The 25958-nt window shown below is 37.1% G+C and overlaps 1 protein-coding gene across 3 annotated transcripts in view; it reads left to right on the top strand.

Annotated features, from left to right (window-relative positions):
• Positions 1-1810: 1810 nt before the first annotated feature.
• drd4-rs (dopamine receptor D4 related sequence) overlaps positions 1811-25958 on the top strand; it is a 52664-nt gene continuing 28516 nt past the window's right edge. The window contains exons 1-3 of one of the 3 annotated variants that reach the window (XM_048156791.1): positions 1816-2082; positions 2168-2266; positions 5713-5834. The gene's annotated coding sequence lies outside the window, so the exon portion shown is untranslated. Of the gene's footprint in view, positions 2267-5712; positions 5835-25958 lie in introns of all 3 variants that reach the window. The other 2 variants (XR_007179659.1, XM_048156789.1) reach the window with 2 other exon arrangements.

The following is a 25958-nucleotide window of genomic DNA, read 5'->3' as shown; positions in this document are numbered from 1 at the left end:
GAGAGTGAGCTTTGCAAAAACCTGTCCTTGCTTTCAGTATTGTAATTATAATTGAATTGTTTCACAGAAACAAATTGGGTACAATTGTGAAAACAGAGCACTGCTGCATCATTTTCAAACATTTCTTGTCTTAAATGAAAGCACAAGTCATAATAAATAGGACATATTGGAGTAGGACACATACTGTGCTGAAAAATTTAGCATAAACCAGCTTGAATTTAATGTTGGTCCAGGCTGGTTTATGCTGGTTAGAGCTGATATAGAGCTGATCTAGCTGGTGGACCTTTTCTCAAACAAAACTGAGCTGGTGTACCTTATCCACCAGCACTCCCACTTCTCATGCTTAATGCCTAGCAAACCAGCAACCAGCATACCATGGTGGTCCTAGCATGCAAAACATACCTTATGCAGATATGCTGGATTTTTCAGAAGGGTATTGGGTCAAATCTGGTGTTTTTGTTTTACTTTGCCCTTAATATGATAGATATACTTCATATGATTCATTATTTGATTGTTTGTACAGTATGTTTTGAGAAACATTCTGCGTTTTGTAAGGTTGACTAATCTGATGCTAATAATGAGTTAGCATACAGCTAGCATAGATTGTCATAGTTGTTGCATCACGTGGGCTGCTCAAGCCTATTAGCATCATCAATATGGGCCAGTTTATGAGTACAACGATACAGTTTTTTTTTTTTTAATCAATGTTGCCCTTATTAACACAAACCATCAAAACCAATAAAGCTGAAATGAAATAATATAAATATTAGATAAAAAAACTTAAGAACATGACAAATGTTGCCTTGACAACTAATTGAAATCAAATAAGTTTAAGTAGAAATTGTAACATTATGCTAAAACTAAAACTGAAGTAAATATAAATTAAAGCTAAATAGAAATACTAAAAAATGCAAAACATAAAATAATGTGAAAACTTGAAAACTGAAAATATATAAAATAGCTAATTCAGCATATTAATAAACACTAGAATACGCAAACTCTGGATTTTGCTATATATCCTAATCATTGTTAACATGTTTTCAGTACTTCCATGAGCTCATTGTTTCTACCTTAAATTAATACATTGTTAGCTAACTGCGCGATTTGTATATGTACATTGCTGAAATTACAAAAATTGGACACAGTCAACTACTCTAAATTGTAATGTTGACATGCATTCTATGTATTGTGAAAAGCGCTATACAAGTAAATGTGAATTGATTTGAATTTAATAGTATATAAATAATACTAAATTAAAAGTGGTTTTATATGGTGATTTGGATTAAATGGTAATTACTTCAGAAATACTGCAACAGTGCCCTAGTGAAAAAAAGTATACTTTATTGTATTTTAAATATATTCCCTTTTTCTATAGTACATTGCAAATATACTAACAAAAAACGTACTATCTTTAAATATATGAAACGTATATAAGCATCATATTTTCACAATACAACTTTTAACACACTTTAAAATAATTGTACTTTAGTATATTTTCTAAACAATATATTTTATAAAAATATACTTGAAGTGTAAGTTCAGTTTATTTTTTCAAAAGTGTATTTATTTGCACTTTTTAAAAATATATTTGAGGTATACTTAACAATGCACTGGAAGTATATTTAAAAAATACATTATTTAATATCCTGACTTTGTAGTGTATCTAAAGTTAAATTTGAGCATATTTTTTAAGTTTACTTATTCATCCTTGGAATTCATTTTATTACTTGCGCTTTTTTAATTCAGTATGACTAATGCATTAAAAGCCCATTTTTTAATATATGCATTGTAGCCTATACAATTTCCAAATATGAGTAAATATGTTTTATAAGTTTACACTGGCAGAATCATTTCACAATCATACACACAAATCTATATTGAACAACACACCAGCAGCACAAGTAACGTTACATTCGAAAAAAATACGTTGAGTGGTTGAACTTGAGACTTCGTTCGGAATTCAAATGTCTCTTCAACTTGGTCTGTGACCAATCAGATTTTGTTGCTCACTGCCTTCAGCCAATCAGAGCTGCTGATTTCACGGTACTCGTCTGAATCCCCCTCGCTCAGACAGTCACTGAGGTGAATTATAATGTCGCAATGTATAATTTATATAATAAAATACTGAAAGCGCATTACATCGCTCAATCTTGGGAATTCTGACTAGTTCAATCAAGTGACATCGCAGACTGACAGATGGCGACAACAGCCGGCTTGGAATTTAACGGCCTCCGCGATCCTGAAAGAACCGGAGAAAACCATGGAGGTAAGTTGTAGCAGGTTAACAAACTTTTTTTTTTCCTTTTACAAACTGAGTGCGAGATTTCAGCTTGATATCTCCTTTTTAAGTTTGTGTGTGGTGGTTTATGGTACATGTTTGTATGCAGCACCAAAACTCCCCATTCATATGATTGGTCAAATCAGGTTTTGCTAAAACCATGTTACGTTAAAGGTCCCGTTTTTCGTGGTTTTTTGAAGCTTTGATTGTGTTTATAGTGTGCAATATAACATGTGTTCATGTTTCGCGTGTAAAAAAACCATAGACTGTAAAAAAAACACAGTATTTTTCACATAATTTACTTATCTGTATACCGCTGTTTCCACTATCATAAAAACGGGCTGATGACTTCCTTGTAGTGATGTGTCGTTCTTGAACGATTCGTTCATTTCGAGTCGTCTCGGGGGGTGATTCGTTCAGTCGCGCATGTGCAATATTCTACAGGTTCTGTACTGCTAGTAGTTCACCTGATGATTCAATTGATTAGTTCATTTCATGAGTCTTTCGGGTTTTGAGTCGTTCCTTAATCACGTGACAGACCCATACGCTACCAATGCATTCTGAGCCGGAAAGAGAATTGATTAGTTATTTTTATGAGTCTTTCGGGTTTTTGAGTCGTTCCTTAATCACGTGACAGACCCATACACTATGCTGTGTGACCCAAGCACATTATATTTATTAGTAAATAACGTTAACTCTCCAGTTTTGTTTGAGTTTGTGTTACAACTGTTAAAGCTGAAGTTATCATAACCTTGATGTTCTAAAACTAACATTAATAATTCAAATTCAAAATGTTATTTGCTTTTAATTTATGTCATTATGTCCTTTTTGAGCAATCTTCTTATATTAGACCAATATGTCAAGTCTGCCTAGGAAGAGCAATTATTATAATAGCAAACTCATAATTGGAGTAAAAATTAACAAACTAGGCTATAAATACTTTGTATTGTAGGCTTGGATTATTATATTATTATATAGCCTAGTGTTTATTTACAGATAGACAGTCAAAAAGATAAATTAATCAATATTTTATTTATAACAGGGCTTTATTTATTTATAATAACACACCACAGATCCTCAGTAACAAAAACAGTGACAGAAATGTCAGAAATAGCGTATGGGTCTGTTACGTGATTAAGGAACGACTCAAAACCCGAAAGACTCATGAAGAGAACTAATCAATTCTCTTTCCGGCTCAGAATGCATTGGCTTAGTGTATGGGTCTGTCACGTGTTTAAGGAACGACTCAAAAACCTGAAAGACTCATGAAATGAACTAATCAATTCTCTTTGCGGCTCGGACTGAATTGGTTTAGCATGGGACTGCCTGTCACGTCATTAAGGAATGACTTAAACCCGAAGACTTGTCAGACAAGAGGTGAGGTGAGCTTAATCAGCTTGTCATAAACTGAAGACCCAGGTAATGAATTAATCATTTCTGAATCTTATAGCATTGTAGTTTTGTATTGTTTGTAGTGGGATCAACGTTTGCATAAGTAGTAGATGTGTTGGGGAAGTAACACGTAACATTTTAATTACATTTTGCTAAAATGAAAGAAATGAACGAAATGACTCGAAAAAAGATTCGTTCATTTTGTTGAACGAGACTCAAAAGTCCGAGTCAGTAAAATGATCCGAACTTCCCATCACTACTTCCTTGTTCTATGAAGTCCCTCCTTCAGAAATACGTAACGAGTTCTGATTGTGCCAGCGGTTCCTGTGTTGTGATTCGACAGCAGCTTAGCGAACCTTGCCTGGAAAGGTCACGCCTCTTACCATAACGTGGAGATGCACGCGCTCAGTGTTATTGTAAACATGTCTTTAATTTTACCCTATCAATTTGAGCCGGAATCAGACCCGGTGATTGGACTGCGCGATGAAAATAACAGCGTTTCGACGACATGGCGACAAACACACTCTACAAACGCAACTCTTGTGTATTCCTGTGGGCGGAGGTTAGTCAAAAAACTGTTTTAGTGACGTCATTAAAGAAGGAAGTAGAGGGATGTAGTCCAAACTGGCCGTTCGATGTAGGCGACTTCTGTTAAATAAAATATCTCGCTTGGCATTGAACTTTGAGCTTTAAAATTTTACAGATTTTATTTATACTCTAACAACAACATTACACACTAACTAAAGTTTAAAACATGGGATCACGAAGAACGGGACCTTTAAATAAAAATCATTGGATTTGTTAATGAAATATGTCTCTTCATTAGTGATGTTACATTTTATTTATTTGAATGGCCTTGAAAACAAATGCATTTAACTTTGGTAAAATGTCACCTAAGTAATTTGTTAAACGGTATTTAAACGGTAGCACAATTATAATACTGTATTTTGTGAGATTATGTAATTCAAAGTACAGTAGTCAACATTTGAAGTGGATCAAAAAAGTTCAGCAAAGTTGTCCTAAGAAGAAGGTTTTTGGACAACTTTGATTAAAGGTTTTGATCCACTTCAAATGTTGACTATATTATACAAAGTATAAGTAATAACAAAGTATATTGTTATTGACTGCAAAGTGTGTAATTTTTAGTATTTGGAATAAGCCAAAGGTACTGAGCATACAGTATATACTATTACCTGTAAAATAATATATTCATAGTATATTGCTCGTGTGTTCCGAAGACACTCGTAATTAATTTGTAATGTACTTAAATCAGAAATAAATGTACTTATAACACAAAGTGTACTTATACCACAAATAAAGTATACTTATAACACAAATTAAGTACACTTTAATATCACTGATCATGTAATTAGTCCCTACACAGGCATATACTTAAAGTATACTTGAAGTTGTTCCAATTTAGCACACAAAAGTACACTAAATATAGTTAAAGTTGTGTTTTTATACAACTTAATTACAACTAAAATATACTTACTACAAAATTAGTTGTTTCAAAATAGCACAATTTAAGTTAACTAATCATTAACACACTTGAAATATACTAATAATTAGTCTGGCTGCAAGTATACTTAGTATACTTTTTTTCACTAGGGTGTGTTTTTGTAAGGATCATAATTTGTTGCCCCAATATATAATATGATATGATTTCAGTCTCAGGCATTATTTCATTACTCTCACAGTGAGTGTTATTTGATCGTATGAAGCCCTAATGAACCTCATTAACTAATTGTCTTCGTCAGGGGACTACATGCCATTTCAGATTGTAGAAGTGCCCTCTCACACATCCTGAAAGATTATTTAATGCATCTGTCAGTGCTCTCAACACATTTAAATTGCTGCTCAATAAAAATAAAGGGCAGTTCATAGCTATTTAGAGATCTACAGCTGTTTTTAAATATACTGTCACAATTCATTATATTTGTAGGCTGCAGGTAAAATATAGATAGACAAACACTATTGGCCAGATGTAAAACCAGAAAACAACTTGAAATGTTACTAACCTCTTTATTTTCTTCTGCCAGGTGTAGCATGAAATGGCTGTTATGGATTCGGAATCATCTTTGTGATGGATGCCAACATCATTTACTGCTCTCCGTCTCATTGTTACATCTTTAGAGGGTTGTGATTCAAAGAGCCCCTTGAGGTATGTTTTTGTTCCCCAATCTGGAGTAAACCAGAGGCTCTAAGCATTCTGGGAAATGTTTTGCTTTCACATAAAGGACTTATTCAGAATACGTTATAATGAGGAACAATGTGTCATCAGGTGCAAATCATCCTACAAAATGTCTGTTTTGTGTTGATATTGAACACACAGCAAACACCAAATGCTTGTAAACACTGAGTAAAATGGAATAGCTTTCCAGTTGCCTGTAAATTTATTCTTGCAACATTACATTTATCAAATTATACTGTATTTAATAATAGTTTGCTGACCTAACCTTGCTGACCAGGCGCAATGCAACACCAGGTGTGACGCAAGTGTTTTTTGCTAGTTTCAGCCAGTTCTCACTTTCACATCCAGTGCCCACGTTGTTTAAAAAGTAAATACACACGCGCCCATCTGTTCGCCCATGGGCGTGGTGGTCTGAAAATGAGGTGTGTTCAGGTACATTGTTGGCGTGTTGCTATTTTCAGGCAACTGAAAATGACTGCTCCATTGACCAACAAAAACCTGGTCTAAAGTGCCAAATATTAAAAATAAAAGGATTACAAGGTAATGTGTACATAAAGATAAAAATGTCTACATGTCATAATGGATAGTCATTGCATATATCAGAATTACCTATTTGTAGTAATGACGAATTAAATTGGCAAATTATTTGACCAATCGTGGCAATACACACATGCATTTAAACCGACTCGTCAGGTTGAGGGTATATTCTGCCATGGCGCAAGCGCAACTGGCTTTTAAAGGGAATGGGAGATGACACTTTGATTGGTTTATTGCACTTTAAGCCCAAAACACATCCATGACTCATTAAGACACTAGGTACTACCCTTTTGGACCATGCCATTAGCAAAAGTGGATTCGTACACAACATAAATGCACCTGCGCCATGCGCTTCAGACCATGTGCTTAGATCGTTAAAATAGGGTCTTAAATTTAAATTAATTGGAATTCTGAGGCTATCAGCAGAGAACCTACACGTTCTCATTATATGTGCATTTGAAATCTAAATACCAGTTCAATGCATGAGTCAATTCAAGACGAATTATTAAGGACATTAGTTCTGGTGGGGGTATATGAATGGCATTTGGCTGCATTTGAACTCCATAGGAATAGGAATTTACACAGAGCACCATATAATGACAAGTCACTCATGATGGTCATGGGCTACATGGAACTGACTGTGATTGGAGAAGTTATCAGTTCCCTGTGGATACCATGCGACATATATGCAGGTGAGAGATGAACTCAGACATGCTGAATTCCACACTCTCTGGATGAGTATGTCAAATGAGGTGGTGAAGGGCTGACAGCTGATATGAGTGATGCCGTATATGACAGCAAGTGACTTTAAAACCTCAGATGTAGTGTGTTTTTGAGCCGTTGTTGAGGTTTTTATCTCAATTTTTACCATTTGAATAGTATATTTGGTAATTTTATATATATATATATATATATATATATATATATATATATATATATATATAGTATATACAGTGGGTACGGAAAGTATTCAGACCCCCTTAAATTTTTCACTCTTTGTTATATTCCAGCCATTTGCTAAAATCATTTAAGTTAATTTTTTTCCTCATTAATGTACACACAGCACCCCATATTGACAGAAAAACTCAGATTTGTTGACATTTTTGCAGATTTATTAAAAAAGAAAAACTGATATATCACATGGTCCTAGGTATTCAGACCCTTTGCTCAGTATTTAGTAGAAGCACCCTTTTGATCTAATACAGCCATGAGTCTTTTTGGAAAGATGCAACAAGTTTCACACCTGGATTTGGGGATCCTCTGCCATTCCTCCTTGCAGATCCTCTCCAGTTCTGTTAGGTTGGATGGTAAACGTTGGTGGACAGCCATTTTTAGGTCTCTCCAGAGATGCTCAATTGGGTTTAAGTCAGGGCTCTGGCTCGGAGTTGTTGTGAAGCCACTCCTTCATTATTTTAGCTGTGTGCTTAGGGTCATTGTCTTGTTGGAAGGTAAACCTTCGGCCCAGTCTGAGGTTCTGAGCACTCTGGAGAAGGTTTTCGTCCAGGATATCCCTGTACTTGGCCGCATTCATCTTTCCCTTGATTGCAACCAGTCGTCCTGTCCCTGCAGCTGAAAAACACCCCCACAGCATGATGCTGCCACCACCATGTTTCACTGTTGGGACTGTATTGGACAGGTGATGAGCAGTGCCTGGTTTTCTCCACACATACCGCTTAGAATTAAGGCCAAAAAGTTCTATCTTGGTCTCATCAGACCAGAGAATCTTATTTCTCACCATCTTGGCAAACTCCATGCGGGCTTTCATGTGTCTTGCACTGAGGAGAGGCTTCTGTCGGGCCACTCTTCTATAAAGCCTTTGTACAACTTTCTCCCATCTCCCGACTGCATCTCTGGAGCTCAGCCACAGTGATCTTTGGGTTCTTCTTTACCTCTCTCACCAAGGCTCTTCTCCCCCGATAGCTCATTTTGGCCGGACGGCCAGCTCTAGGAAGGGTTCTGGTCGTCCCAAATGTCTTCCATTTAAGGATTATGGAGGCCACTGTGCTCTTAGGAACCTTAAGTGCAGCAGAAATTTTTTTTGTAACCTTGGCCAGATCTGTGCCTTGCCACAATTCTGTCTCTGAGCTCTTCAGGCAGTTCCTTTGACCTCATGATTCTCATTTGCTCTGACATGCACTGTGAGCTGTAAGGTCTTATATAGACAGGTGTGTGGCTTTCCTAATCAAGTCCAATCAGTATAATCAAACACAGCTGGACTCAAATGCAGGTGTAGAACCATCTCAAGGATGATCAGAAGAAATGGACAGCACCTGAGTTAAATATATGAGTGTCACAGCAAAGGGTCTGAATACTTAGGACCATGTGATATTTCAGTTTGTCTTTTTTAATAAATCTGCAAAAATGTCAACAATTCTGTTTTTTTGTCAATATGGGGTGCTGTGTGTACATTAATGAATACATAAAAATGAATTTAAATGATTTTAGCAAATGGCTGCAATATAACAAAGAGTGAAAAATTTAAAGGGGTCTGAATACTTTCCGTACCCACTGTATGTTAAAATGTAATTTATTCCTGTGATGGCAAAGCTGAATTTCATCAACATAAAAATAAAATTAAAAGAGAACAAAGGTGCAGAAGAAACTGCAAAAAGCTCAGCATTACCGTGATAAGAATGGTGATATTAATGTGAAACAACTTAAAGTTCAGGTACTAACTTCCAGGTGGTGTATGTAGGCTCAGCCGCCACTAAATCACACAAATGATTTCATTGAGAAGATGTCATTAGCAGGCTTATTTTTAACTCTCCCAACTGAAGTTTAGGCTCTCACATCTGAAGTCTTGTCAGAAACAAAGACAGCACGAGGCAGGAACATCTATTCCTGTGTGCCAGAGAGAACAGCTGTTTCATCCACATTGTGTGGGTCCAACGACGCTGGTCTCTTTATAACATCACATACAGCTCAGGACCAACAGAAATAAAAATCCTTGACAAACAAAATAGTTTATGTGATGCATAAAAATTATATCTCAATATTTTTCAGCCTTTAAATTGATATTCAATACATATTCATATCATATGTATATTGTTTTGTTGCCAAGAACTTTGGTAGCAAATAAATAATGTGTTTGTTTATCAACACTGAAGATTATTTAATCATTTTATTTGTATGCACCAATATAGCAATACAAATTACTATTTACCTGCATTTGTTTTTGCATTTTAAAACATGTAAATGTCATGAATGGACTTAGATTGCTTGGAAGAAATGATTCACATAAATGAATCCAACTGCCCAAACCAATCACTGTTTTGGCTAATGCTATTTAAATCAAATACCCTGCTAAATATCTAACTGGCACAGTTTTTATGAAACTTAAAGACAAATTACATATGTTGGTTAAATGACCAGCAAAATAATATTGAATGCATCTTAAATATACCATATATTGGTAACCTTAGTATCCTCAAATCTGACTTGTGTCAATTCCATATCTCATGTATCCTGCCTTTTCACTTTGCTCTTTCATAGTTCATTGTCAAAAAGTAAAAATAACTATAAAAAAGAAATAATCCTATTTTCTACCAAATCAGATGAAGCAGAGGTTGGAGCATGAGCCTCTGTTCTTCTCTCTCTCTCTTTATTTCATGACTCTCAGTTTGAGTCACCATCCAGCCTGAAAGTGATGTAACAAGCACTTATCATATGCTCTGGGGCTTTACATTTTTTTCCACTTCTTCTTACAACTACTTATCTACTGTTGCTATATGATGAAATCTCTTGTATATTAGAAAGAGCAGCCTGGGCACCTTTTTTTATTTAGGTGATCTTAAATTAAAGACAATGGGCTCATGCACGGGAATCTCTTCAAACTTACAGTGAAACCTCTACACTTTATTGGACTGTGAAAGGTGGTGTGGTAGCCTAAGTTCATGAAAAAGACTCGGGAGTAGAACAACCAAAATAGTATTTATTTAAATAAACAAAACACACAGGCGTTCACTGGAGAATAAATAACAGAAACGTTGGCGATCGCATGTTACAAGTGAACAAATGTGAATTGACAAGGAGTAACAGAAACACAAGGCTATAAATACACAGGACAATCAAAGGAAACTAGATGAGACACAGGTGAAACTAACCAGTAACTAATTGATCAAAAGTGACAGCTATAATGTTACAAAGGATTCCTATTTCAAATAATTCTATTCAAATATCAATAACTACCATTTGATTTTGCATTCCTATCAGAAATTATTGTAAATAAAGTGGTCAAATATCGAAGCTCTAATCTATGTAATACTTCAAAGCTCATGGTAAATCAGATTATTTATTGTAAAATATTTCTGTAACAGCTGCCAAAAAATAGTCTGTCTCTCTATACTCTCTCTCTCTCTCTCTCTCTCTCTCTCTCTATATATATATATATATATATATATATATATATATATATATAGCTCCACTGTGGTTTGTGATTTATTTTCAAGGGGAAAGAAAAAAAAAGAAAAAAGAAAAAACTCCCCCCCCCCCCCATCTACTAGAAATCAAAAGCTCAGTGACTCAATTTCATCACTGTCAGTGTGAGCAGAGAGAATTTTTTTTTTTTTTTCACTGCCTTATGTGATGTGGACATTTGTTGCACATATAGCTTCTCTATTAAAATAGTCTGTCAAGATCACACACCAAGTCAACAGCATTGATAGCCATCTACATTGTGATGTTTGTCCTGGCACACTCATCCTCTGCCTATGTCAGTGCTATTTTTGTCTTGCTGTTGCAAATAAAGAACTACAAAGCATCTTAACACCCTGATTGGGTTTAATGTTGTACGTAATGAAGAGACTGAAAGGTTTTTGTCTTCCACCATTTTCTTGGCCTCCCACCTATCTCCATCTCCAGAGTGTAAAATCGTTGCAAAAGAGACATTAAAACGCTGGAAATGTGCTCAATGGATGGTTGGATATTAAGCATTAAGACAGTTATTCTGCCTGAGTGAAATATTGGCACACTGGGGCCACTTAAAATGCTTAAGCACCTTTCAGTATGCCGCAAAGTCTGCCTGCCAAATACAGAGGAGCCGTGCTCCTTAATGCATCGCATTTCTCATTGCTCTCGTGACTGCAGCCAACACATGCTCTGCATGCATCACCATGCAAAGGATAACAGCTTCCGTGGAGACATAACACTTCTTTAGTGAGCAATCACACATGTATAAAAGGCACAAACAACTTTTTGCTTATGTTGCAGACTTAATTTTAAAGACAATTTTTGGGGTTTTAAATGCAGAAATGATAGATAGATGGATACATACATACATATGTCAGGGTTATGCTTCTGTTTAGTTTAGTTTCAGTGTTTTGGTTTAGTCCTCCCTGTTTGCTCATGTTCCTGTTCACTAGTTTCCCTGACAGTTAATTAATCCAATACCTGTTTTAGTTTTACTCATCCACTCTCCCTGTTATTGAAAGCCTTAGTTTCCTCATTTTGGGGTCTGTTATTGTTAATGTTAGTGTGTAGTTGTGACACACATTCTCCTGCGTGTTCTTGTTATTCATTACAAAAGACTCTTTGTTTATATTAATCTCATGCATTTGTGACTACACTTGACAACATACATACAGTACATACTTAGTTTATTGATCCCTGTGGGGAAAATTATTTGGCCATAGCAGCCATACATAGTTACAGGGCATTCAGACAAAACATATATTACCATAAAAATACATAATAACTTAAACATATATACACATATTGCACACATAAAGTACACATTTATACACATATATTACAGTATTTTTCATAATATTATACTGTATATTGTTTTATGTCTTGTGGCTATACTATTGAGTATTTTGAACATTAATGGACTGGCCACATACACTTCTTTTGTAAGTGTCTAATTTTAACCCAGATTTACTCAAGTAGAAAAGGACAAATGGAAATCAAGTTTGTGGTAATCAACATTATGCCCCAAGTGCTGTCAGTTGAGCTTAACTTGTATTGAACCTGGAGTATTCCTTTAACAGATCTGCAGTATACGCTTTCAGCTCTGCCTCTTGTGAAGGACATAATATCCAATTTGTGCATGTTTCAAGGGTTGTTGCTCAGGGAACAAAATGTGAGAGAACATGCAGATAAAGCTTTGATAACTCCCATAAGAAATAACTGTAAATTATCATTGATTTCTCAAAATAGCTACTCACAAGAGCAGTACAGAACAAGGGCGTGTGTGTAAGCATGCAAGGAATAAAGCTCAAGAGAATCGGTCAAACCAAGAAAATACAGTTAAGAGCTGTTCAGCCTGGCACAATGCCAGGAGCGAAGGAACAAACTGAAAATCATTGATGGATATGTCATTATCCATATTTCCTCAATAAGTCACACATTTTGTACTATTATTTATGTATGTAGCATGTAGCATTGATGTTCAAAGAAAAGGGTTGCAGTGTACCTTTCAAATTATTATTAAAATCATTTCAAATTTTCAGAGCTGAGATTCATCTTGCAGACCTGGACAACCCTAAGTGACCTGCCAACCTATAGTGTAGTTAGCTACTTTTATTAAAAATATATTAAAATAAATTTAAAATGCAAAATTGTCTAATAAATTGTCTATAAAATAAATTCTAATTTATTAAACAATGAAATGTGTATATATACACACACAACCATTCAAATGTTTTGGAGACAGTAAGATCCTTTCCTTTCCTTTCCTTTCCTTTCCTTTCCTTTCCTTTCCTTTCCTTTCCTTTCCTTTCCTTTCCTTTCCTTTCCTTTCCTTTCCTTTCCTTTCCTTTCCTTTCCTTTCCTTTCCTTTCCTTTCCTTTCCTGTCCTGTCCTGTCCTGTCCTGTCCTGTCCTGTCCTTTCCTTTCCTTTCCTTTCCTTTCCTTTCCTTTGGTGAGCCTTGGTGAGTATAAGATATTTCCTTCAAAAGATTTTTTTCAAAAGATCTCAGTACAATCATGCTGATTGTGACTCAGAGAATGAAAGATTTCTGACTATATATATATATATATAAACTTTTATAGTGCAGTTAGCTACTTATATTATATTATCATATTATTTAATATATTATAAGTTAAAGATATGAACTCATTTAGTTGCTGTAAGGCCAATAAAAAAAAGCCGCTCTGTCTTTTTAGTGCCTGCAGCAGTAATTTCTGTTTCCACTGCAAATAAAGCAAAATGTGCTCAACAGGAAGCAGACATTTGAGCAGAGAGTGTGCCTCTGGCCTGTATTAGGTCAGTATCCTCCTATGAAAATGGCAACAAGGTTTTAACCTTTAGCTCTGTTGGGTTTTGCCGGAGCATATTGAATTAGAGCAGTCAGATGGACATGGTCAGGCAGAGGCACTGCGCTTCCTGTCTGTTTGAGTGGCACCACACTGGCAGAAAACTGTCATACGGGCTCAAATCACAATGAGAAAAACTTTCCACAAAAAACAAAAAATGTGGGCTGTAACGTGTAGACTAGCACACATGAAATCCAAATTAAATAAAGAGTCTTTTAATAAACAATGTGAATAGCAACTACACTTAACATAAACAATAGCGGACGAAGAACTGGAAACACAGGGCTTATAAACATGAAGAAAAGTGATCAGGATGAATCAGAATGTGTGTGGGACTAATTACCAAACAAGGAAACTAACTAGGAAATCAGGCCAACAGGAACAGATTAAACAGGTCAAAGAGTGAAAATGGAACTATAACAGGACAAAACAGAACATAATCATTACAGTATGTAACAGTTCAACAGAGGATGGAGGTAGGGTGCTCTGATGGAGGACGTGCAGCTGGAGAGGGACATAACCAAACAGGGGCAGGCAGAACAAATGGAACTATAACAGGACAAAACAGAACATAATCGTTACATTACATAATAGTTCAACAGAGGAGGGAGGGTGGGGGCTCACATGGAGGATATGGAGCTGGAGAGGGACTTAACCAAACGCAGAACAGTCCAAAGGGGGAGTGGAGGGTGGGAGGGAGGAGCTGGGAGGATCCATAGAGCAGCCAGGATGATAGCCCATGGAAGAGTTGATGGAGAGAGGAGCCATGATGGAGACTTGGCTTATGACACCCGGGGTATGACTGATGGAGATGAAGCCAATGGTAGTGGAACCCTGGGCGCAGACGGAGAGCAGATCAGACCAAGCAACACTGATGGTCCTGGAGGAGTCAGGGTGCCTGAGGACTGAGGACCAAGGTGGAGCTGGTGGGAAGGCGGAGCCAGATGGAGCTGAAGGGGTGGAGAGACAGAGCACAGCGGATGGCCCGTAAATCTTTAGTGCAGGCAGGGTGATGTCTGACAAAGGCGCAGCCAGAGGGACGAGCCGTAAGGAGCCCGGTGGAGCCGTAAGGATGGTGGGATTAAGTGGAGCTGAGGGAGGGAGGAGCAAGAGTCGACAGGTCAGCAGCTGGAGGTGGAGCCAGGGAATTCATTTGCCTAGGTGGAGCTAGAGACTGGAAGACCTGAGGCAGATCCATCCAATATAGTGGCGTTAGAGGAGAAGACAAGTGGATGAAGGGAATCAGCGGTTATTGGAAGAGGAAGTGGGAGAGGGAGGCTGAGTGGGAACCGTGGAGAAATTGGAGACATTGAACTGGGTGGAACCAGCGGGGCACAGGAGACTTCGAGCTGGACGTGACCAGCGGAAACAGGAGACATAGGGAAACATCCTCTTCCAAATAAATATAAAAACAGTTTGCAGAGGCCAGCTGCAGCTTACCCTCAATTGCGGGAATGTGGATGAGGCATTCCTCCATGCCCTCATAGTCCACTAGTATTCCCATGTGCGTCATGCGATGTTGCCACTAGAATTGCCATGGCATCACATGATGTTGCTGGCTCCTGCACCTGGTCAGACGTTTCACGAGGCTCGGGCTCTGGGGCGATGATTGGCTCTGTCCTCCTTTCAGGATCTGGCTCGTACATCTCGGCTTGCTTGAGCTTTCCATCCACGGTGGGCAGTGGCATATGCCTCGTGCATATGCCTTAAAAATGATGACTTGGATATCGGACTTGTGTATTCAGGGTAGATCGACCAATCCTCAGCGAGAAACCTCATTTCAAAGATGGCGGCAACTAGCAAGCTGTTTTTAAACTGACAGTGCATTTTCTGTTCATGATTTTTGTTTTGTTTTTTGCCATAAGTGGCTTAAGAACACAGTGTTCTTGTTAATTCATGGGACCATCTTGCAGTGTGTACTTGTGATTATGGTGTACAATTGAATGCTCTGAGGTCAGAAATGGGAAATTTTAACTTAATCTAGGGCTACTGCTTGAGCTTCAGGAAGGCTCTATTTATTTTTTTTACGAAATGTAAAAAAAAAAAATGTTTAAACTTTGATAATGTGACTTGGTTTTGATAAATAGCATTTTAATCTGTTTTCTGTTTATGTGTATGTGTATTTGTGTGTGTGTGTGTGTGTGTGTATGCAATGACGCAGTTGCTGGTAATCAGTATCTTTCATATGGTCTCCATACCATGTTTATCTCAGAGCACCAGCCATGAAGTCCGGATTAATCTTCCCAGCGTGCCCCTGGAAATGGGAGAGGAAATAGGAAAAAATAGGAATGGAGGTGATGTGTATGTGTGCATGTGTGACCGAGTGAGTAAATGTGAGTGTGTGTAAAGAAGGGTCATATGTGTTTCGAATCTCTTCACTCATGGAGTCTAAAATAGATGACACTTAAATACCATTAAGTGCCACCCGCTGCACTGCCTTTCGAGCGCCCTCGCCACGCTCACAAGAAACTCTGGAGGTCAGTCAAACCGTGCTGTGTGACAGCGAATGACAACCTGAATCTCAGCCTCGCATTCACACGCTGATGTTCTCTTGCGTGCAAGATTACGGGACAGTTCTTTTTCAGTGACGTGGCAAATGAAACTGTGCCATTTCCAGATGGCTTGAAGAAGGAGGGAGGCCACGTCAGCAGGGCACCTGCGTAGAAAGAGACGTGTGCTTTTCACGAGGGCCACTGATTGAAACACAATAGTCGGAGGGAGGTCAAACACACACACACACACACACATACACTTACACAGCAACAGGGACAAAAGAGATGAAGGTTTATCTGTAGTGTCCTTCAGATGCAAGGATTGAGTGATAGATGACACACAGACAGGTGTGTGTGTGCATGTTTATGTGTCTTTGACCTCTCCCAGCCTATTGTGTCCTTCAATAGTCATCAGTGAAAGTGTGTGTGTGTGTGTGTGACAGATCGAACAAGCTTAAACACAATTTTGTTACTATGAAACTGAGGTTTTTGCATCCTAACATATAAAAAAACAGATTTATTTAATAAAAACATATTATATACTGTATATAAGAAGAAATGATTTATAACCCCAGTGGGTGACGCTGGAATATTCAAATAAAGTGCAACTGTTTTAATTTTAATTTAAAGTCAAAGTTTAGAGTTACAGTTAGAGTCATCAAGAAATCAAAATTGACAACCTGTCTCTCACATGAAATCGCAGCAATAGCAAATGCCAAGAATCCAATACATTCCCTGATCTGTCACCCTTTTTCATTTTTTTTTCTCTCACTGTTTTCCTTCTGTCTTCATACAGATCACATTACTCTACCTCAGCCATTGTTTGATAGGAAGTAACAGCAGTTGCAGTGATTTGATCCATTAAGTGAGAGAAATCATGAAAAGTACTGGAAGCGTCATGTCCCCTCTGATTTTTTTTAAGCTAAGTGGAATTTTAACATCCAAATAACATCCAAAAAATGCATTTTAATTATTTTAGTTATTAAGGTTAACACTTTATATTGATAGTCTACTTTAGACATTCTACTACCTATAAGGGTGCGTTCACACTTGTAGTTCGGTTTGTTTGGTTCATTTGGTCCGGACCAAAAAAAATAAATAAATAAATTTAGTCCTGGTCTGATTAGTGTTCAGATTGGCAATTTTATCACCAAAGATACCAAACCTAAAGGCATATGTATACATTCACAACCTGATTTGTCGGATCTTATGATGTGTTGCCTATTTTGAGACGGAACTTACCGAACAGCAGCGGGAATCCCTCCGTCACATATGCAAACGATCTGCTGCATGGAGACGCACGTCTGATGCCTGTGATGGGCAAACTCGCTAATATGACGAGAAAAAAATGATATGCGTGAAGATTCTATACTTTTTAGGGTCTCATCTTGCTGTTTTTGGTCCGTTTACATGTCTTTGGTCCGTGTTGCGTTCATATATCATTCGAACCACACCAGAGTTCTCTTGGAAGCGGACCGAGACGAAACCCATCTTTTCAGTGGTCTCGGTCCACAGAGTTCACATATTTTTAACTTTTGTATGTAATTTTTTAGATAGATAGACAGACAGACAGACCAGTCACACACAACCTGTTCACCTCTAAAGTAACATTCAATCAAACTTCTGTGTAGTTAAGTTTCCACAAACATCAATCAAAGCCAGTCACAGTAAAACTCTCCTTTAAAACCCAATTAGAATCCATCCGACTGACTCTCACACAACCACACACATACATACACATATACATCTGACCCCTGTTGTCTTTCTAGATAAATGAAGGAGTGAGTGAATGATCTAAGTGAGTAAAATGTGACATCGCTCTCCTTCAGTGCACTCTGCCTGCTGGGCTCTCAAAACCCAGAGTCACCCAATTAAGACCTGCTGTGTGTGGATGGTGGATGCTGAGAGCGTGTGTCAAAGAGCGAGAGTGAGAAATGGGTGAATTTTTGGGTCCCTGCCATTATCAGTGTTAGGTCAAAGACAGAAAAAAAGATGAGAAGAGAAAGAGGGAGTGAGCTTTAGAAGGACAAATGAAGGCGATCTCTGTGGAAACTGCCTGAGTGCACAGATGAAGGAGGAGAGTCAGAGACCAGCAAAATGAATGAGCATGGGTGAAGGTGAAGTCCTCCTCACATGTCCTCCTCTCGCCTCTCCTTTTCCTCTTTCTTCTTCTCATCTTTGTGAAAGGGAAAAAGGACCCAAAAGCGAAAGCGGGTTACAGAGATTTATTAAACAGCAGGAAAACGTCAAAAAAGACAGTCTTGCCTCCTCATCTCAAATCCTATCCTCTCATCGTTTTGCCTGGTCTCCTCGTCTCATTTTCTTGTTTCTCTCTTAATTTTACATCTGCTCATCTCTCCTCTCCACATTTTTCTCCTCTCCTCTATCGCTGTCTCCTTTTCTCTTCTTGTCTCATCTTGTTCCCTGTCCTCCCCTCATAAAGTCTCTTCTCCTTCATCTCTGTCCTCTTCTTGTCTCTCTTCTTTTTGTCTATTCTTTTCATCTATCCTCATCTCTCATTTCATTTTTCTCATCATTGTTCTCGACACTCCTTTTCTCTTCTGATTGCTCCCCTTCTCTTCTCCTCATCTCTCCTCATCATTTCTCATTCACCTCAGTCTTGTCTCTCTGTCTCATTTTCTAGTATCTCCTCTCTTAGTCTGTCCTCATCTCGTCTCGTCTTGTCTCATCTCATCTCTCCTCATCATTTCTCATTCACCTCAGTCTTGTCTCTCTATCTCATTTTCTAGTATCTCCTCTCTTACTCTGTCCTCGTCTCGTCTCATCTCATCTCATCTCTCATTTCTCATTCACCTCAGTCTTGTCTCTCTGTCTCATTTTCTAGTATCTCCTCTCTTAGTCTGTCCTTATCTCGTCTCATCTCATCTCTCCTCATCATTTCTCGTTCACCTCAGTCTTGTCTCTCTGTCTCATTTTCTAGTATCTCCTCTCTTAGTCTGTCCTTATCTCGTCTCGTCTTGTCTCATCTCATCTCATCTCTCATTTCTCATTCACCTCAGTCTTGTCTCTCTGTCTCATTTTCTAGTATCTCCTCTCTTAGTCTGTCCTCATCTCGTCTCGTCTCATCTCATCTCATCTCATCTCTCATTTCTCATTCACCTCAGTCTTGTCTCTCTGTCTCATTTTCTAGTATCTCCTCTCTTAGTCTGTCCTTATCTCGTCTCATCTCATCTCTCCTCATCATTTCTCGTTCACCTCAGTCTTGTCTCTCTGTCTCATTTTCTAGTATCTCCTCTCTTAGTCTGTCCTTATCTCATCTCGTCTCGTCTTGTCTCATCTCATGTCATCTCTCATTTCTCATTCACCTCAGTCTTGTCTCTCTGTCTCATTTTCTAGTATCTCCTCTCTTAGTCTGTCCTCATCTCGTCTCGTCTCATCTCATCTCTCATTTCTCATTCACCTCAGTCTTGTCTCTCTGTCTCATTTTCTAGTATCTCCTCTCTTAGTCTGTCCTTATCTCGTCTCGTCTCTTCTCGTCTCGTTTTGTCTCATCTCATCTCATCTCTCATTTCTCATTCACCTCAGTCTTGTCTCTCTGTCTCATTTTCTAGTATCTCCTCTCTTAGTCTGTCCTTATCTCGTCTCGTCTCTTCTCGTCTCGTTTTGTCTCATCTCATCTCATCTCTCCTCACCATTTCTCGTTCACCTCAGTCTTGTCTCTCTGTCTCATTTTCTTGTATCTTTCATAATTTTTCTTCTCCGTGTTTGTCTGTCCTTATCTCTCCTGCCCTTGTCTTGTCTCATTTTCTTGTATCTCCTCTCTTAGTCTGTCCTCATCTCGTCTCATCTCATCTCATCTCATCTCATCTCATCTCATCTCATCTCATCTCTTATCATTTCTCTTCTCCATGTTTGTCTGTCCTTGTCTCTCCTGCCCTTGTCTTGTCTCATTTTCTTGTATTTCCTCTCCTCTTTCCTCACCTCTCCTCTGCTTTTCATTTCTTCTCTCCTTCATCTCTGTCTCTCCTTGTCTCTCTTCTCTATTTTCCTCTCCATGTCTTGTATTGGTTCCTTATCTAATCATCTTGTATCTCATCTCTTAATCTTACCTCTCCTGTCCTCCATCTCTGTCTCTCCTCGTCTTGTCTCCTTGTCTCACTTTCTTGGCTCTTCTCATTGCTCCTTTCATCATATCTCCTCAATTATTCTCTTCTCTTTAGTCTTCTCCTCTTTTCTTTATCTATCCTCAGCCCTCCTTTCCTTTTCCTTCTCATTGTCTCCTTTTCTCTCATCATCTTCTTCCTCCTTTCCTTTCATCCTTGTCTCTCTTCTCCTCGTATATCCTCTCCTCTACTTGTCTCTACTCCTGTTTTCTCCTCACCACTTTCCTCTCCTCATCTCTCTCTTCTGTCTTCTTTTGATCTCTTCTCTCCTCAACACTTCTCCTCCACCTCTATCTTCTCCTTGTCTCTTCTCTATATTCTCCTCTCCCTGTCTCATCTTGTCACCTTGTCTCATTTTCTTGTTTCTCTTCTCCTAATCTCATTTCTCATCTCTCTCCTCCCCTCCTTAATTGTGTTGTGATCTTGTCTCCTTTTCTCATATTCTTGTCTCTCCTCATTGCTCCTTTCATCTCCTCTTATTTATCCTCTCCTCTCTTTGTAATTCGCTTCTTCTTCTCTTTATCTAACCTCTTATCTTTTTCCTTTTCTCCCCTCTTCTCTTTTCTCCTTGTCTTAGTCATTGTCTCTCCATCTATTCTCTCCTCAACATGTCTTTCTTCTATTTTTTCTCCTCTCCTCTCTTCTAGTTTCCTCTCCTTGTCTCTCTTTTGCATTGTGAAAGAGATGTTGAGAGGAAACTAGATGGGAGGAAAATTAGAAAAGAGGATAGATGGAGACAAAAAGTGGACAGAATATGTGACAAGAGACAAGGAGGAGAGCAATGAGGAGAGGAAAGGAATAGAAATGGACAGGAGAGGATAGATGAAAATGTTGTAATTAACCACAAGACCAAAAGGAAGAATTAGAAAATATCATACTCCAACTGTCAAATGTCTCTTTCCCTCTTTTTTTTAATATCATTATTAATCTTTCCTCTCAGTATGCCTATTGTATCTTAACTAGAGCAAAACTACTTTACAAATGACACGTCATTGCTAAGATTATAATGGCAGTTCCATATATAACAAACAAGGCAAAAAGTGTGCAGATAGTATTTTCAGTCTGACTGATTGAGCTTTCAAATGTCTGCTTAAAAAATGACAATGTCTCTGCACTGTTGCATCTGCCTGGTAGAGACAGACACAAACACATATACACACTCATACTCCATTACAGGTTTTTCTCATCACACAACATAATTAAGCAACAAATAAACTGTGACCCTGAAAACAACATTATGGCATGCATAATGGTCTCTTTCAGATGTAGTATATGTAACTAAAGGGAACGGATGCTTAAGGTACAAGCAGCTTCACACTCTCTCTTCTTCACACGTACTGAAATGGCAACAGCGTCAACCTCTACCACATTTGAGATACGGGAAGAAAACTCAATTAAATTTTCACGAAAGAAGAGGGTGGAAGGAGAGAGAGAAAGATGAGAGAGGTTTGATAAAAGTAGCTCTATTTGGAGGTGTGTGCATATGGGATGACGACATCTTTCAGCTTTTTAGGGAACAAAAATGAGTCACTTTAAATGCTAAAAGCAACACAGTCTATAAAAAGTACAAAAAGGAGGCAAATAAAGAAACAGCTGTGTATTAATTACTCTTAAAGGGTTAGTTCACCCAAAAATGAAAATTCTGTCATGTCGTTCCACACCCGAAAATCCTTCGTTCATCTTCAGAACACAAATGAAGATATTTAAGATAAAATCCGATGGCTCAGTGAGGCCTTCATTGACAGCAAGATAATTTTCCTGATAATTTACTCACCCCCATGTCATCCAAGATGTTCATGTCTTTCTTTCTTCAGTCGAAAAGAAATGAAGGATTTTGATGAAAACATTCCAGGATTATTCTCCTAATAGTGGACTTCAATGGCCTCCAGATGGTTGAAGGTCAAAATGACAGTTTTAGTGCAGCTTCAAAGGGCTTTAAATGATACCAGACGAGGGATAAGGGTTTTATCTAGCGAAACGATCTGTCATTTTCGGAAAAAAAATACAACTGTATATGCTTTATAAACACAAAGTGTCGCCTTGAATGTACTTCCGGTTTCCGCATTCTTCAAAACGCTTACACTGTATGTCCTACACCTTCTCTATTCTACTTACGGAAAAAAAACCCCGAAACTATCGCCGCGTTCATTCCGTAAGTAGAATAGGGAAGGTGTAGGACATACAGCGTTTTGAAGAATGCGGAAATCGGAAGTATGTTCAAGTCCACTATAAGGAGAAAAATCCTGGAATGTTTTCATCAAAAACCTTAATTTCTTTTCGACTGACGAAAGAAAGACATGAACATCTTGGATGACATGGGGGTGAGTAAATTATCAGGAAAAGTTTATTTAAAAGTGGACTAATCCTTTAACACTTTCAATGCCCAGAAAGCTACTAAAGACATATTTAAAACAGTTCATGTGACTACAGTGGTTCAACCTTAATGTTACGAAGCGACATTAATACATTTTGTGTGCCAAAAAACCAAAATAACGACTTTATTTAACAATATCTAGTGATGGATGATTTTGAAACACTGCCTCATGAAGCTTTGAAGCTTTATGAATATTTCAAATCAGTGGTTTGGTGCGTGAATCAAACTGCCCCCTCAGTGGTGAACTTATGACGCAGCAAAGCCTCGTTTACTGAAATCACGTGACTTTGGCAGTTTGATACATGCTCCAAACCACTGATTCAAAACAAAAGATTTGTAAAGCTTTGAAGCTTCATGGAGCAGTGTTTTGAAATCACCCACTAGATATTGTTAAATAAAGTTGTTATTTTGTTTTTTTGCTGCACAAATGTATTCTCGCCGCTCCATTAATGACTTGTTGAATGCTTATTTTATTTTATTGTATGCTATGCTCATATGAAGAAAAAAGCCAATGAAAATCAATGACATTTTTGTTTTGTTTTTTTTTATTTAAAAAATATTTTTATTATAAATATTTGATTTTTTTTTTCAAAACCATCTGAAACCAACATGACCATTGTTGTCTTTTCTTGTCTCTTCTTTTATTGTTTATATTGATGCTTTCATGATGTAAATGTGATATAAAAGAAAGACTACATAGAAGAAAAACATTAAAATATATTTTATAAAATATAAAAGATGTGCATGTTATGACAAAGATCAGACATCACATGTCGGACACCTCTGTGCTGGTTGAAATAACACAAACAGGGATATGTTTTGACATTGTTTCTTACATCATAAAAAAACTCTCTCTTCCTCTGCTGAAGCCTGAGCTTAGTTTATCTCTCTCTAACATTTGTTAACCAGGGAGGAGTGATTATCTAATCAATGTAATTAGTGAGTAATTAAAATTTGAAGATTTGCGCAAGTTGTTTATTGCAGTGGCTTAACTGAACTTGGGAAGCTGTCTCAAGAAAGAAACAAATCACACACTGCATTCTCTGCTTGTGCCAGCAAATAAATAGTTTGATTAATTAAGGATGACAGGAAGGCGGGAAAAAACACCAAAAACAACATAAAAATAATTCCTTGAATTTCACAAAAAAAGTCTGGTAACACTTTACTTGAAGGGGTGTGCATAAGACTGACATGACACCTTCGTAATCTTGACATGACACGTGTCATGACTATGAAGGAGGTTTTATGCATGTTTATGACAACTGTCATTAAATGTCATTCGCTCAATTATGTCATTTTTAATGCAAAGATGACATTGTTTGAGATGTCTTTGTTACGACAACTTGACATAAACCAATACATCATAACCTGTCAGTGTCTTTGTCATGACAACTTGACATTAGCAAAATATCATAACCTGTCATAAACATGACATAGCAGATTAATTATCAAACTTAAAAAACTACTTAGCTTTATGGGTTATCATTACATTACATTATTTTGGTAACACTTCAGTATAGGGGACACATATATAAACGATTAACTATGACTTTTCCCTCAATGAACTCTTAATTTACTGCTTATTATAGTTAATTGTTAGGTTTAGGTATGGGGTAGGATTAAGAATGTAGAATAAGGTCATGCAGAATAAGGCATTAATATGTGCTTTATAAGTACTAATAAATAGCCAATATTTTAGCCATATGAATGCTAATAGTAATAAGCAACTAGTTAAAAGACCCTAAAATAAAGTGTTACCATTATTTTATCTTTTTTTAAGAAATTTGAAATTGTCTATTATCTGACCTTCTGTTGGTGGAAACTTAAAAAAACAAAAAACAAAAACAAAAAAAAACATGAAATGAAAAATAGTCATGACGCTGTTATAAAATTATTTGTCAGAGTATTGTCACTTAATGACATTTTAATGACAAGATCAATTTGTACCACTGTACTTGAGCTCAAGATACATATTCATGACACTGTTATAATGGCCTCATGACAGCCAATGTCAAAACCAACCACATGACAGTTTAATGTAATGTTAACCCATAAAGCTAAATGATGTCAAGTTGTCATGACAAAGACACTGACAGGTTATGATGTATTAGTTTATGTCAAGTTGTCATAACTCGGACATCTCAAACAATGTCATCTTTGCATTAAAAATGACATAACTGAGCGAATGACACTTAATGACAGTTGTCATAAACATTCATAAAACCTCCTTCATATTCATGACATGTGTCATGTCATGATTATGAAGGTGTCATGTCAGTCTTATGCACACCCCTTCAAGTAAAGTGTTACCAAAAGTCTTTAAAAATTTCATTAACACTTTACCTTAATGTTCCATTTGTTAACATTAGTCAATATTATTTAACATAACCTAACAATGAATAATATGTCTAAAGCATTTATTAATTCTATCTATGTTATTTCAACAATTACATAATATAAAAAATATTTTTTATATTTATATACTTTATTTTGTTATTTTTACAGGTATCTGTTATTATTTAAGGGGCTGAGCTAACATGAATTAACAATAAAGAGTTGTATTTTTATTAACTATCCTTAACAAAGACTAAAAAAAAAATACTGTAACAAATGTATTGCTCATTGTCAGTTAATGTTAGTTAATGCATTAAGCAATGTTAACTAATGGAACCTCATTGTAAAGTGTTGCCAAAATTTCATATTTATTATAAAATCCCTAGGTTTTTTTTTTTTTTTTTTCATATTTTTTTCTTTAGCTTCTCCATACATAGGAAGGTTTATAGTGTTCTGCTATATTCTGTACTCTCATGCTGTGTAAACATAACCAGCACCGCACCCAAAAAATTGTCACCTTAGCTTGGGTGAGATTGACATTTCCAGAAATTTGTGCTGACAAAGGAGCTGGAAGTCATTTTTTTCAATGAGACCTGTTGATTTGAGGCAGCAATAAGTGAATGTTGAGTCCAAAGTTCTCATCTCTCTTCTCCACATTTATCCCTTCCTCATTGTATTTCACCTCCTATTCTCTTCATCCTCTTATCTCCTTTCCTCTCCTCATCTTTTGTTATTGTCTCATGTCAGAGCTCTGATATAAAGAAAAAAAAAAGAAAAAAAAACAAATATTATAAGAGCTCATTACCCAGTCAATTCAATAATGCCTTTCACATTCACATACGGTCCACAAATCAGCCTGAATCAATCAAATGTTTGGAAATTGGATGGACTAATTACAGAGTAAAAAACTCACCCACTGAGATTATGTCTCGTCCGAAAAATGTACTTGAAATGACTTGAAACGTGAAATGATTTGTGA

This window comes from Megalobrama amblycephala, linkage group LG14, assembly GCF_018812025.1.
Source record: "Megalobrama amblycephala isolate DHTTF-2021 linkage group LG14, ASM1881202v1, whole genome shotgun sequence".
NCBI lineage: Eukaryota > Metazoa > Chordata > Actinopteri > Cypriniformes > Xenocyprididae > Megalobrama > Megalobrama amblycephala.
The sequence above is the reverse complement of the archived record's forward strand: the minus strand, read 5'-3'. Positions and strand labels throughout refer to the sequence as shown.